The following is a 15935-nucleotide window of genomic DNA, read 5'->3' as shown; positions in this document are numbered from 1 at the left end:
GACATATTTGTTATTTCCTAAATGGTCTTTTTAGCCAGACCTATCCACTGCTCACAGAAAGCCACTGCACGTGTTTTATGCTGTCATAACTCCACTGGTTTTGAAAGGACTCCTCTTGCCTGATGCCCATGAAAGAGAAAAGAAAGTCAGGCTCAAGATTTTTGCAGTCTTAGACAATTGTCAGTGTGTGTTTTGCCATCTGAATAGGTAAGCCCACACCTGAAATTTTTTTTATACTAAGCAATTTGAATAGGTTGCAAGATCCTTTGGACTACAAATTTCATGAGATCCTAACTTCTAGAAATCACAGCTTTTGAAATGGGCTTTGGTGTGTGGGCAGATGGCATAGCTACAACCTTCACTGCTCTTTGGTCTACCAAGATCCTCTGCAGAACCAAAAGTCTGCCAAAAGTCAGCAGAACAAAGTTATTTTCTGGCTTCTTACAATGATAAGAAATGTAGTAGGAGGAGAGTCCTTTAACTTCCCTAGAATTCCTTTTTGTTTCATGTTTCATAGTTTTCTTATGATGTATATATTGAGCAAATTTTGTGTATTGTTTTAGAGAAGCAGCCACAGGGGCTAAGGAAAATAACTGCTTATCAAAAGTGAAAAATCAATGTCACACAGAAGGAAAGTTGCTTTTAAAATTTTCTCAGTGAAAAAGTAAAAAAAAAAAAAAAGTAAAATTACTGTAAAAGGGTGGATTTTGTTTACACTGAACTTAACGTCAACATTCCTATTGATTTCATTATGAACCTGGCACTGTCTTGTATGTAAAAGGAAAGACAGATGAATGGAAAATGCGGAAAATGAATTCTACCTTCCCTGCTACCTTCTGTACAATTTGTTCACTCTCGCTTTAGCCTTAGTCCGTCTCATCATGATTTGAGAAAACTTTTCTTAAAGTAGTACCGTTAGATCAAAGGCTAGCAAGGTAAGAAACATATATAACTTGTTGAGCTTTTGCAAGGAAGAAAACCAGTCAGATGGTATAAGAAAAGGAGAAAATACCGGTCCCAAACATTAGATGACATCTGCTTAAAATCCCTTGTTTGCCATTGACAATCCCTTGTTTGCCATTGACACTCAGTTCATTGCCAGGGGACGAAGTCACTCTGCCTGTTCTGCCAGTTCCTCCTTTGAATTAGCCCCTTAAGCACTAATAATCTTGACAAGCCTGGAGTAACAAGAAGAGAGTAACTGTGAAACATCACAAATTATACAATGGGAACACGCCTCTAAATCCTTCTAAATTGCCATTCTCAAGTAAGGAAGAAAAAGGTCACATGAAAAGAATCCTTATGTTACACTACAGTAAATCAAGGCTACTGCGCAGCCTTGCAGAAGAAATGAAATACCAGTGAAAATTTTGCATCACCCTTATTTTCTTCTTTTTTGGGGATCTGGAATAACTTTAGTAAATCAGAAGTAATTTACACAAAATAGAAAATATTATTTTTTCGCTCTAAATGCTCTAAAAAAAAACAGGGATGGCTCCTGGTGTTTCTAGATTGCAGGAAATCTGTGATAGTTACCCAGATTTCTCAGTTTGCTCAGAAATTGAATTAGAAATGAATGTCTAGAATGTTTTTCTGCTAAAACTGGGCACATTTGAAGAGATGTCAGATTAGAATCTTACCGTATATCACCTGACATGTAAACGATCATTACAGGGAAACATCAGCTCATGGTGTCCCTTGCCCTGGAGCCTGGTAGCAGTGTTGGTGATGTTACACCTCAAACAGACGTGCCCTGGGGCCAGGGACTGCCATTGTTAGGGCGCAGTCACCACGATATACTTCCACAAAGTAGATAACTGACAAGCCACAATGACTGTCTTTCTGAACCACAGCTTCATCATCTTGAGTATTGTCCTCAGTGGCATAGATCTTTTCTTCCTGATGCAGAAAAGAAGACTAATTTCTTCATTTCCACTATCTGTATCTATACCATAGGCACTAAATATATTATACTATAGTATAATATCAGCTACACCATATGTCAGCTATACTGGAAGTGACAAAAGCACTCCTTGGGAGGAGGGGGGGAACTGGAGCTGGTTGGCCATCTTGGGGCATTCCCATCACTCTGGGGTTCAAGCTCCATCCAGATAATCCACAGCAAAGCTGCCAAAAACTGAACAGGTTGTTTTCCAGACCCAGAGCAGGGAGGAATCTGATTCTGTCTCTGCTGTGGTACTGACTAACTATAATCACACTCCATTTTCTAGTGGAGAAACTCTTGTACAGGGATGCATCTCTAACAGAAATTTTAGTCTTGGCTCTGAAGGGAGCCACACAATGGTCTTGGGCACTTCACATGGTCTGGAGTTATTCTTAAATATTATTCACCACAGGGTCACTTTTTGAATGCTGTCTTGAGATGTGATTCTCTTCACGTTTCCATTTCTCTGGCTTCTTTCACAGTATTGTCTTAGATGTGGAAGATCTTCAAATAGTAGGTGCCTGGACCATGTTTCTGAATAGTCTTGCTGTCACTGGTGGTAACGCTATGCCTACACAGCAGTGAAGCATATGAAGATGTCCACAGGACCAGGGTTCTGCTATAACAAATTTCTTTTTAAGGTATATTGTCTGAAACCTTTACTTTCAATGCACATTTCTCAGCATACGCTGAGCTGGCAGATGTATATACTTCTTTTTTTTTTTCAGGCAGAATTTTATGCAACATAGGAGGAATATGTTAAATGTTTCCTGGAAATGAATGAAATCCTTCCAAGAGTGTAAGCACCAGGAGAAAAAGACATGCGATACCCTGACATAAAAGATCATGCTTAGGCAAAGAAAACAGTTGGTTTTAGGTAAGTAATGTAGTATTATCCTATTACAAATAACCAGTCACATTCTCATGGTTTGTGTCATTTCTCTCTGCTGATTTCTAACTTTCCAGTCTTGTGCATTTTATTCATTACAGTTAGTTTACAGTGTTGAAAAATATCTCTTTTTTCTTTAACAACTAATACCATGTAGGTACCATTTCTCCTAATTAACAGTAGTGCCCACACAATTTGACTTTTAAGCTTGGTGGTCTTATCCTTGGGCTGCAACAGAAGGTTAGGATTACTGTTGTTGGCAGTTTTCTCGTGTCTTTTTTTTTTTTCTTTTTTTTTACATGATTGTTTAGTAAGGGATTGAGCAGATGAAAGAATTGGGTTTGCTTCAAATTACTGGGGTGAAATTTCAGAATTTCCACTTGACATGATAGGACATTTATCGTATGTTTTGAGCAGAGGTTCAGGGATTTTATTCATAATAATGTTTGAACTTACGGAATGAAACTGATTCAATATGGAGTATCAAGTTAAAAATGGCTTTAGAATCTATTTCTATGCATAGATTCTCAAAGATTATAGGAGAACAGATTTTGTCATACCAGCACCTCTTGTACCAAGGGATTTTTGCCACTGAGTTCAAAAAGATTGGGAAGAGGCCAACAAAGTCCATCTTGTTGATTTTCCCCACATTGCGAAACCATTTTAGCTACGGGTGCTCTAATAGCAGTGCTGGTAACTGTTTTGCTGGGAATGCTGATTGGAAAAGATAATACAGCTGGCATAAACATAAATCTCTCAACAAAGAGATTTGGAAGGGAATAGAAATCTTGCCTATTGGTAGCTAACTCCTCATCCGTGATTCCACCTCTGCTCCTCACTGTCTTCCCAGCCAGTAATTCCAGAACTGAGCTATGCCCAACAAAACCAGACAAACTTAAAGTGCTGGTGTGGGGGAGTTGGTACCCCTGGGCAGGCTGAGAGCTGGAGTAAGGGTGTGTGGGCATGTGCAACTTCTGCCAATGCTACTGCGGCATGGGGCAGAGCTATAGCCTCCAGCACACAAAGAGAGGAGTTCATCTGCTGACAGACTCACAGCCACCTCTTTCTGTGCTAGGGAGTCCCAGCCCCACTGGTAGCATGCAAACAGCACTTTTCTCAGTTTCTCATCCAGCATGCAAATGTTGGACAGGGCATGGGTAATTCTGGGTGCTCCGATGTGATTTGCAGAGAGGATGTCAATGGAAGTTAGCTGTGAACATACTGCTGACTATTGCTCAGGTAGGCTCTTTTTGCACACTTTTAGGATGATTATGCACGCAGGACATTTTGGATCACAGGTTTGTCATAATTTTTCTACTTTGAATTCAAGATACAGTGAATCTGGCATTTATTTATTTATTTATTTATTTTCTAGAAAACTCCTGGATTATTGTGCAGCAAGTGTGCCTATGAATTTTGAAGGGATTGGTATGTGGCAGCATAGCCCTGTTAATAAGTATTCTTCATTTACTTCGTGGGTGTGGACAGAGCTGACTAAAAGGGAGAGAGCACTGCTGAGTGTTAATAAGTTCATGGAGAGGAAGGAATTAACGAGTTATGTGCTGTGATGGCAGCGAAGGCATTGGATGGAAATAACTCTGGAAGGGAAGGACCCTTGTATATAAGTGGATGTGCTGCTGATATGATCTCAGCATGGTCTGGTGAGGTATATCCAACAGAAAAGAGCAAAGCATAGTGCCCTTATTCGCAGATGTTTGTGAGATTTCATTTAAATTTTGCTCATGCTTAAGGAAAGATAGGCTGGTGCCCATGAGGGTGCCCAGAGCTGCCTGAAGTGGTCAGAGGGATGGAGAGTTTTGAGCTGGAGAGGAGCTGGGAAGTGGATGCTGTGTTTAGGCTGGCAAAACAAAGCCACAGAAGGGATGAAGACTGCTGCCTATCTGCCTATCAGCAGTGCAAATATCAGATGGGATAGCAATGAACACATGGCAGTAAGCTAACTGTGAACAGAAATGTGAGTTTCAAACAAGAAAGTGCTTCCTAACCATGAGACAAATTTCCTAAGCAGAAAAACGCTTTTTGCAGTGAGGTTGGTCAGATGCTGGAAGAGGTGCCCAGATTGCCATCAAATCGACAGCACTGGAGAAGCACAAAGCTTGAGTGGATGAGACTCTGAGCAACTTGGCCCAGGTTTGAACTGGCTGGTTAAGCAGGGGGTGGCCCAGATGACCTCCAGAGGTGCCTTCCACCCCGAAGACCCCATGTCCCATTAAAATGAGGACATTCCCAGACACCCTTCACAGCATGTTAATGACAGGCAGAAACAAAGAAAGGAAAACCTCTCAAAACCCAAACTGCTGTTAAGGCAGAACTTTATGACACGTTTATTGTGCATGTTGGTGGTAGGCAGGAAAGAGACCTGGGGACAAGGCTGTTTTTACCTGGTTTTGTGCCTTACAGGGAAGACACACAAAGACAAGGCAGAAAATGTTTAGCCATCTCTTTTTATATTTGGGTCTCAGTTTAGTAGCAGAAATGATGCTTTCCCTGCATTTTTTGAAACAGAGGAACCTAGCAAATTACTTATTGATTGTCTTTATCACTTTTTTCCTCAATTTATTTTTCACAAGATTCAGTATTTTTTTGCAGGAGAACTGAGAATGACCAAAATAATGAACAAAAGGAAGTGCTGAGGGTTGGAAAAAATCTATCATTTTTCAATGAAGAGGACTATAGATGAGGTAGAATGGGGATAGAGAAAAGAGTGGGGGGAAAAGGTGGGGAGGAAGGAAAAAGTCAAAAGAGTATTCAAGAGGAGATGAAGAAAAAGGAGGCATGGGGAAGTAGAGTTTTGCTAGAAAGATCCACAAATTCCATTTATTTTTCAGTTTCAGTGTCAAAGTCTCTTCTTAGCAATTTAAAAGGCGAAATGAAATGGGGAAGCGAAGTGGACCTGACTTTCACTTTTGAATCATGGAATGACAGAGCTTGTAAAAGATGGGGCACTTGCCTGGGCAGAGTCAGCAAGAACAATTTGTAACTCCTCACCCAGTGAGACTGCTGTTCAGCTGGGAGGACCATCTCTCCGGGGGAGAGGCACTTGATCCTTCAGGTCCATTAATTCCTGAGAGTAGCAAGAAAGATCCCTTAATCATTTGCAACTCAGTTTTCTTTCAGTGTCGTTCCACTGAAATAAAGACAGACAATTTGGCTCCTGCTCCAGTAGACCTCCTGTTGACACAGAAATACATTTGAAGTCCAGGCTTATGTTTTACTGAGCTTCAATTTGATGTGCAGGAAAGCATCATTTTTAAAACAGTATTTTTCTGCACAGCCATATTTTTCACAGCACGGCCATGGGCAAGGACACACGTCTGAAAACTGAAACAAAAACCTCCGCCAGAAAAAAAAAATCTTTGAACCTTTCGGAAATGCCCTGTGTTCGTAGCCCACAGGCAGACAGTAGTGTATGGGCTGGCATCTCTCCAGCGGTGGCTCAAAACCCCAGTGCAATTACTAATACCCTGAAGAAAGACGTCATTCTGGGGAAGGCATCAGGCACTTCTGGTTGAACTGCTTGACACAGCAACGGAGAAGTATGCTAGCTTGGCAGCCGAACGTTGCAAAAGGGGCCAAGCGAAAAACCAAGTGTCTGTGCTAGTACAGAAGAGCAATTCTTTGATGCTTTCTTCCACCCCTCCTCACACACTTGTTTCCTACTTCCACTATGGCCAGCACAGTGTAGCAACAGACTCAAGCAGCAGCAAATGTCTCTGGTAATGTCTTTACCTTGCACACATTTTCTGTCAGGTTATGCTGTCTTTCTTTCGCCGTTTAATGGGGTTGATACTCCTCTGAACAGCTTAAAATTTGCTTTGCATCCTCTCCTGAACGTATTCTCTTAAATACATCCTTGCTACTTCCCCTTCCAATATCTCCTTTCAGCTTTCAGAAGCTTTCAGCTTTTCAGTTGCCAGTGGTCTCGGGTCTATATCCTCCTTTGCATCCCGAAGACCTTTCTTCCCTATCTGATCCATCTTTCCTAGGTGGACTGGCTGTCCTTCACTCCCAGCCCGCTGGGCTCAACTCTGCTATTGTCTTTCAAAGCATTGTGCCACCTCAGGTGAGTAAGGATCATGGCTGGGGCACTCTCCTCCTTGGAGAGGAAGAGAGCAGGGTGTGTGGGCAGAACTCTGTGTGTGTGATGGCAGCCTGGGAATCAGGTTGGAATTGACCCCACATGGCCAGGGGCTGCTTTCTTCCAATCACTATATCAGGAGTTGCCATTAGCAGCATCACCAGACTCACGTGGGCTGCATGGTGGAGGGCTCTCAGGGACCTCAAGCACATCTACCATGCTGAGCTGATTACTGCGGGTGGCAATTGTGTTCCCGATGTGCATTCACTGTTGAGAGAAGCCAACATTGCTTCAAGAGAAGAAGAGATTTGCCACATGTTCAGAGTTGTGTTTTCTACACACGTACTTTGGTAAGAACAGTGCATTAGTGGCTGGTGTGCATGGCCCTGTTTTCCTCAGGAAACTAATTTCTAGATGTACTTGCTTTCACAAGTGCTTTGGGTTGGTACCAGATGATAGTTTGGCCACAGATTGAAAGGACCTGACGGCTATGATTTTGTTGTCTTTGTTGCCCAGTTGCACCCCAAAGGAAGCAGTGAAATAAATGATCACCCATGAGATCGTGCCAAAGCGTGGGATCAGAGTTTAAGACTGACTGTAAAATTTTGGGACAGATTCAGGAGCAAATCAAGCTCCAGCCAGTTCATATAGCTGCATGATCTGAATTGGGTTTGGCAGTGAGGGCAGGATATTTAGAAATTACACATTTATGTCTATGCATGAAATCATGTATAAGAACATGTATAGTGAGATGGTTTATTAACATGAATATGGGCTTCAGTGCCTGCAAATGGTTTTAGCCATGTGTGACTCACTAGCAAAAATCAGAATCATTCAGGTTGGAAAAGACCTCCGAGATCACCTGGTCCAACCATCACCCTACCACCAATGTCACCCACTAAACCATGTCCCTAAGCACCACGTCCAACCTTTCCTTCAACACCCCCAGGGTCGGTGACTCCACCACCTCCCTGGGCAACCCGTTCCAATGCCTGACTGCTCCTTCTGAGAAGAAATGTCTCCTCATTTCCAACCTGAACCTCCCCTGGCGCAACTCGAGGCCATTCCCTCTAGTCCTATCACTAGTTACCTGTGAGAAGAGGCCCAGCTCCCCACACCTTCCTTTCAGGCAGTTGTAGAGAGCAATAAGGTCTCCCCTGAGCCTCCTCTTCTCCAGACTAAACAACCCCAGTTCCCTGAGCCGCTCCTCACAGGACTTGTGTTCCAGGCCCTTCACGAGCTTTGTAGCCCTGCTCTGGACATGCTCCAGGGCTTCAGTGTCCTTCTTGTACTGAAGGTCCCAAAGATGTAGCATTAGATGTTTGGAGAAGGTCCTGGCACCTAAATTAGAGCAAACAAATCCTGGCTAAACTGCCTACAAAATGGTAAAGCCTGGACAAGAAGTAACTGAGCCAGTCTTCAGCACTGAGAGGTAACCTGACTTGTTTGGCTCCTACATGAGGAGAGAAGTCTCATAGCCTAGGCCCACCAGTGGAAGGCACAGTCCATGTCTGCAGCCCAGCACTGGGACATGCCCTTCTCAGGCGACTCAGCAAAGACCAAGTCACCTCACGTAACATGCCAGATCCATCTCTTTTGTTGTCTCATGCTTTCATTGGAGAAGTCAAAGTTGCCATCAGTGCTGTTGGAGAAACACCAGCACTCCATAGTAGGTTGGTCCTTTCTTCCTACTTTGACCAGTTTTCGGAAGGACTGGCAGTGATGATGGGCACAACATGGTCTCCCTGCACAAGAAGGCAGGGGATGATGTGGAGCTGGAAACACTGGGAGCACCTGGCTGCACAAAGTCCTTTCAAGGAGAGTCTGGTCTGAGGTGACACAGTGAACAAGGTCTTTACCAGAATGTGCTGGTAAGGGGGAACATGGTGACCAGTCCAGGAGGCACTGCGAAGTGTGGAAGTTCAAATGGGTGTTGCAGCCTCTGGGTCAGATTTTGCTGGGCTGTTTTCTGGATAATAGGTGTTATAACGGATGCACCAGTAGCTTCAGTGTAATTATCTGGGTTGTAAGCATAGACTCCTTAAGCTCAAGGTCAGGGAAGCCCGTGCTTCAGTTAGCCTATATTTAAGAACACGGTTAAATGCACATAAAAGTTAAACTGTATAACTAAGATCCATTGTAACTGAATCCATCAAATGTTTTCTTGATCCTGCTTAGTCCAGTTACCATTTCATTTATTACTTCATGAAGTCATTCTCTCCAGACTAAGCTAGAATTATAGCCCTGTAATTTAGGGACCAGCTTTTACACCTGAATGCCTAAAAATATCAAAATGGTGATTATAAAGCCAAGTTATATGGTTTGAATTTGCACCTCCACTACAGACAATGAAGAAACAAAAAAAAAAAGAGAAAAAAACTATTAGGAGAGATGTTTGCCTTCCAGCTGGTCTACATTCTTATAAAAGCAATAATTTGCGTCAAAGTAATCTAAACAGAGCAATCAGCAAAGGAAATTAAAACTGTCATTCTTTGACATAGAATACCACTTGATGAGAATGCAGAACAGCTGTAAGCTAAATCAGCCACCTAATATTTCATTTTCATGCTGTCCTTTTATGTCCTCACAATAGTGTTACTAGCCTATGGCTTTTCTCCGGCAATTACATGGTTAACACTGGTAACTTGTGTTCTGCGGTAGTTGTGTATATTTATATGTAATATATGTATATATATATATTTTCATATTCTCTTGAAAAGCAAACAGGATAAGCTGTAACTGGTAACTGCTTTTGGAATGCGTATTACTTTCCAAGTCTTCTGAGAAAAGAAAACACAACTTCAGGCCTCAGTCCTAGAAAAGCAAAAAGAACCCAAAAAATAAACTCATTTGCATTTTACATGAGTATTTTTAGACAACACGTTTTGCTTATTATTCTTACCATTTTATTTTAAAATGTAAGGTGATGCAGACTTTAAAAAGGAAATTAAAAAAAAAGGAGAGAAAATCCTCCAAACAATTCAACCAACACGTGTATTCATTTTGGCCTGGCTGTTTACATAATTCTAGAAAAGAATAACTTGGCATGTGAAGAAGCTAAAGTATTCCCATTTTAATACTTTTTAGCCATCCTTTTTAGCTTTGATTTCAGGCAAGTTTACAAAACTTGTTGCTAAAACACTTTTCTCCATGTCTCACTCTGCAAAAACAACCCACTTCATGCTCTGACTTGAATGGATCTTACTTTGACTAACATTTTCATTAAATTCTCCTTTGGACTTTACACAGAAGCCAAAGTGCAAGTCAACCAAGGAAATGTTCTCTTTACTACTGCTCCATAATGGAAAGAAAAATACCCTCCCCACCCCTTGTGACAAAATGGCAGTGAAAGTGCAGTCTGCTGGACCAGCCAGGGTGCTGCCAAAAGGGAGGATGCTTCCCAGAGACGGGAAGAGCAAGAAGGTCCTCACCTCTGTTCTCCCCACTCCATTCGGGCTTCCTCAGACAAACCTTGCCAACTTTCTGCCCTGCTTGTTGGTCCCTGAAAAAAATGAGCTAAATCAGCTAAGCCCATTTTGTTCTCTGCTGTGGGTGGGTTTGTAGTATGAATTCTATCAGGAGGATACAATACCAATATTTTCACATGCACACACCATTTAGCAAAAAGAAATTCTAGAGAGCAAGAGGCTAAATGCATATTAAATATTAAATATTTTTTTTCTTTCTACACTTGATTTGCTGAGTTTGAGCCTCTGGGGAATAGTTAGCTGTTTTTCTAAGTCTATCATCACAAGGGATGACAATTTCATTATTATTATTATTACCGTTATTACTGTTAACATCAAAAGTCCACCTGAAGAACTCTGAGGATATTATGGCTCTAATAGTGGCATCAATAACACTTAATAAAGTACTGGGAGGTCATGAGGTTCTAAAGTGAGTGAGACTGAAAAGAAATGCTTGCCCTCAGCTTGCTTGTAGTCATTCTTCCTGAAGATAAATTGCCTAAAAAGAAAAATAGAGATTTGCTAATTTTTTTCAGTATAAAATGTGTGGGGAAAATTACTGGTACAGTATAGTTAAATACCCTATCAAGCAAGCGTAAGGACTTCAAGCCACCCTTCAACTGCAGAAATATCTTGGCTGGTGTTAGTCCAGTATAGCTGGGTTTTTGGTCAATACAATTTTAAATGTTTCTTTTCTCTTTCTGCCACTCATGGTGCTAATACACAGTAAGGATTAATGAGAATTATGTAATCTTCAAGAATTGAAAATGCCTCAAGGAAAGTATAATTCTGTTTCTTGGCTACATTCAGCCTTCTGTTGTGTGAGGGAGCCTAGGATTCTCCATTCTGGTAACATTACTGCTGTGTTCAGGTATTAGTAAATGAGAAGGGAGAGATTTTCAGAGGCATAAATAACAGTGGTAGATCCATTTCCCATGGGAGTTAAAACTACTCTTACCTTCTCGTTTAAATAGCAAGCAGTTTAAAAGAAATCCATCTCCAAAACCAAATTTTTCCTATTTCAGATTTTAGAGATTTTATAGAGATGTCTCATGCTTTAGTTTTCCTAAATAAAAATCTTTTAATAGTTAGAAACACAATTTTAGCTGCCTTTCTACAATGTATAACATTTTCTTAACTGCTGCTAATATCTTCATCTTAAGCACAGGTCTTGGTAAGTTCAGCTCCCTGTCATTCTGCTAAAGCCCTGCACCCTCTGAGAGGGTTTGTCAGTCTTTTCTTCCAGCCTGGCACATTCTTCAGAGTGCCACAAGCAGAAAGTGCTCTTGACTGAGACACAGAGTGATTCCCCAATACTGGTCACCAAAAGCTCAAAGGTGAAAGCAGATGCAAATAAATCTAACGTTAACATTCCTAGAGAATGGTATTCTCACATGTTTATCACAGCCCTCAGGTACCCTGCACTATCTGAGTGCCAATAATTGAAATTAAGTCATCAAATAGTTATTAAAAAAATGTAGAGCTACCATGCAAGAGAGGGTGGAGAGGCAAACTTCTTAGTACATGTATGACTTGAGCTGCTTGTCAGGGGCTCTTGCAGCTTTATTATTATTATTATTATTATTACTTTTTCCCCAGGTAGGTTGTACTTAAGTAATTAAAAATCTAGTGGTTACCCAGAAGATTGCCAAAGGAGACTCCAAGCAGAATGCATTCTCCAGAGCAGTAGTATGTACATGTACTCTCCATAGCTAAGCTTGGATATCCTCCAGAAATTCAAAGTGATGCACATGAAGATTTTTAGGCAGAGAGGCCTTTCTGTCATTCACATTAGAGTAGAGGAAATGTTTCGCCATCAATGTCATGTTCTTCACTCCCTTAACATGGCTGCTGACGTGCTCCTTACAGCAGCGTGCTTCTTCTAACAGTTCTTAATTATGCTAGGGGAGGGAGGGGGACAGTTGGTGTTGTTCATGAGCAGCCACTTGCATCAGTGAGCCTGTGGTGATATACTGCCTTGAGTGACAGAGAGGAACTACACAGGGGTATGAATTTCCAAATTTTTAAACTACCTAGCTAACAAAACTCTCTGTAGAGTTGATCAGTTTTTTTTTTTAATGTATTCTTGGTATTTCCTTGCAGTTCATTGAGGTTTTGGGGAGCAAAGTTGAACCTTTGGACCAAAGCAAAGGAATGACAATGTGACTGAGTGAGTAAACTGGTGAATAGTCTTGTAAGCCTTTTCTCAGATTGAGCTTTGATGTGCATTTAACAGAAAGCTCCCCAACAATTGTGGTGAAACACAGATTTCAGCTGCAACAGTTTCCAGATCTGGTTTGTGCTTGTGCTGCTGATGGAGATGAGGCAAAAGAGGGAAACAAGATGAACAGGTATGGGGTTAAGCAGTGCAGGGCTGGAGGGATTGTTATTTTTTTTATTTTTGATTTTTTTGGTGTAGACCTTCCTTAACACCTGGTAAGCTACAGCCTCTGTTTTAGCTAGTGCTGTAGGGAGGGCTACTTTTCAGAGGGGACTCCGAAGAGAAGATACAGGCATTTTTGAGCCAGCTATCCCCAGGAGACACACCAGTCAGGTCATGGTGGTCCTTGGGTGACCTCTGGCAGCCTGGCTTAGAAACTGGACAGAAACCAGGTCCTGAGCCTGGAGCCTGACATCTGCGAGGATGCAGTCACGCCTGAGGATTGCATAGCTGAATTTAACTCACTCCTATAATTCCAGTGGTAAGGACTGGTGAGAAGTCTCTGCTCCTGACGCTTCCCACAGACTGTTTCTTGGCTGATCCTCTGGCAGTGGCCCAAAACCAACAGTGTATTCTAACACGTCACCAGGGTTTGTCAGCAGAAATTTAGGGAAAAAAAAATAACCACCAGTGTTGATCATTTTAATCTTTCAGAAGATTTCAGAGTGCTGAGCAATGAGGCTTAAAGAGTTAGACAAGGAGCAATAAGGAAAGAGTGATTATTAACCACGTCTGATGAGAATAACATTGCAGATCCTGTTCCGAGTTTCATGGATTTGTAGTAAGTCCCTGGCCTCATGGTTTTGCATATCGTACTATTTCAAAATTCATGAGACCATTATTTTTTCTTCACTAAGCCCTATTTTTCATGGTGTCTACCACACAAACCACCCAGAAGCAGCTCATAATTTCCCAGGTCTCTGTGGTGACTAGGTCATGTAACCACACCCGCCTTCACTGCTACCCTCTGTCACTTTTCCTGTCTCTGCATTTGGCTTCTGCCTTTTTGCTGTATCTCAGATCATAAAATCTGTGGGGGAAAGTCAACTTCCATGTGAGTGATACACTGCTCTTTGCCATGAGATTTACTTCTGGATGGGGTCTGCACACTATCCTTTAACGTTAGGGAAAAGAAAAGCACTATATAGGTCTATCTGAAGGGTTTAGGGACTATTAACACTTCCTAAAAGGTGAGCAGTACAGCCTGAAAGTCTGAAAATCTCCTTTATCTGCTCAGACAGCACTACAAACTGTTTCAGAGTGGCTGGACCGTGGGGAGCAAGGACCTGGAAAGCAAAGAAGTCTCCCGTGTGTAGAGCCTGTACTGAGACCTTTATGCAATAAAGCAGGAGACTAAGCAAAAACCTATGCAGAGACCTAGCAGTAGTGCTGTAAGGGTGTATAATTCATATTCTGAGTTAAAACTGTGTAAGTAACCTTAAGTAACCTGGTTAAGAGCCATTAACAAAGTTGCTTTGAGAGTTACCATACATGGGTCTACAGCGTTGCCTAAGTAAACCAGACAGGAAAGAGCAATTGGACTCAGTCCTACCCTCTCAATGTCTTTCTTGGGGATGAGACTTATTCCTATCTTCTTTTGACTCCATGAGGTGAAAGGCCAAGTTGTGTGCCCATCTTGGAGACATACTTCCTTGCTCCAGTGCCCTTGTGGTGGTTCTCAGAAAAGCCAACGCGTGATTTACTAGAAGGCATACTCTCTTTTCAGAGGGATCTTCCCCTAAAAACACCACAGAGGGTAGGGCTGTGGCGAGACAAGGTTTTCTTCCTCACATTTATTTTTCCTGTGGAAAAACAGAGGATCCAGGTTTGTGCTGTTCTGGATTTATACGAGTGTGTATGCCCAAGGGCTCCTCTGTTGTTGACCATCCTGTTTTGCTGGGACCACACCACAGGAGATGCTGTAGAAGATCAGTGCCAAAAAACACCTCACAAAAAGGGAAATAATGTCATCCAGTACTTTTATTTGTACAGTGCAGTCTGAATCCATGCTGACTACACAACACAGCGCGAGCTCTCTCTTTACCTGTGTAAGCCACTGCCTTGTTCCCAGGTGCACGTGTTATTAAATGAAGACCAAAGGGTTGGGCGAAGGGTGAGGGCAGCAGCCCAAGTTCCAACTTTCCCTGACTCACTGCTGCATCCCGGCCACGTTCTCATGTGGCTTCCAAGCAAGCAACTTTTTCTGCTGACTCACGGTCTTACAAAGTGTTTTCACCTCATGATTAATCCTTTATTTATTTATTTATTTATTTATTTATTTATTAATCCAGAAAAGAAATGGCAAACTCGCTTCTGATTTCTGCTCTCCTCTGCCCTGGGAAAAGTTGCTGGGTCATAGAAAATGTGGATTCTGCTCTGATTTATATCACTTCCTGCTTTTTCTTAATTTCCTTTCATACCCAGTGTTATCTCTGGGATATGGGAACCTCCACAGCTGCCTTGGGGAACCTCCAGCTGTCTCACTTACTCTCTGTCCTGTTAACCACCCGTTACCCTGCCAGAGGACAGCTGTCAGTGCCTTTCGGGGATTTCATTCAGCACAAACTGCTGCAGTAAAAAGGCGCTTGTAATATTCCTGCTGCCTTTCCTGCTCTTACTGTAAGTTGCAACAGCTTGGACAGCCTGTTTCCACACACAGTCACATGTTAAATCCCTCTTGACATCAGCGGATAAGCTTCCCAGAGCCTGCAGCCCGGCCCCAGCAGAGCTGGTGCAGGAACCCAGGACCTGAGCTGGGTTTTCTTGCCCCAGTATTAGGGAACTCCTGGGATTTGTAGCACTTCTGGGGCAACCCCACTTCATCTGCAGAATGAAGCCTCTGAGATTTGCAGCTTGCTGCAGAGGCACCGTGCAAGAGGAATGTATTTTTGGCAGCATCAAACAGTATGCACTGAGGTAGGTTTGCATCAAAAACAAACCTTGAGGCTCAAATCCCACATATAATAATCCAGGTGCCCACATTGGGCAGTGATTTATTTTTCTATTTATCGTGTTTTTCAAAGAGAAAAGTTGTTTTTACATCCAAAATTCTGTGGAAAGCCTCTCCAACTAAACCCATGAGATTCCCCACAATAAGATAATATAACTAATGCCACAGCACATCAGCTGTCAGCCACCTGAAGGTGCCACAGGTTGGCCAAGTGTTTAAGTCCAGAAGTCTGTGTATATGGAAGGTGTTGTCACTTTTTACATTGGAGGGGGAAGGAAAAGTTACTTTCGGTTTTCAGCATGTGACTACACCTTGATTAAAAGTTAAAAAAAAAAAAAAGCAAAACAATACGAGTACAAAACCA

The 15935-nt window shown here is 42.1% G+C and overlaps 1 protein-coding gene across 3 annotated transcripts in view; it reads left to right on the top strand.

The window, feature by feature from the left end:
• LOC308190873 (uncharacterized protein) overlaps window positions 1-15935 on the top strand; it is a 24188-nt gene extending 8253 nt beyond the window's left edge. For all 3 annotated transcript variants that reach the window (XR_013947547.1, XR_013947548.1, XM_080582667.1), the window contains 2 exons: window positions 2428-2586; window positions 2674-15935. The gene's annotated coding sequence lies outside the window, so the exon portion shown is untranslated. The remainder of the gene's footprint in view (window positions 1-2427; window positions 2587-2673) is intronic.

The sequence above is a fragment of the Anser brachyrhynchus genome, assembly GCF_964034855.1.
Source record: "Anser brachyrhynchus genome assembly, chromosome: 2".
Lineage (NCBI taxonomy): Eukaryota > Metazoa > Chordata > Aves > Anseriformes > Anatidae > Anser > Anser brachyrhynchus.
The sequence above is the reverse complement of the archived record's forward strand: the minus strand, read 5'-3'. Positions and strand labels throughout refer to the sequence as shown.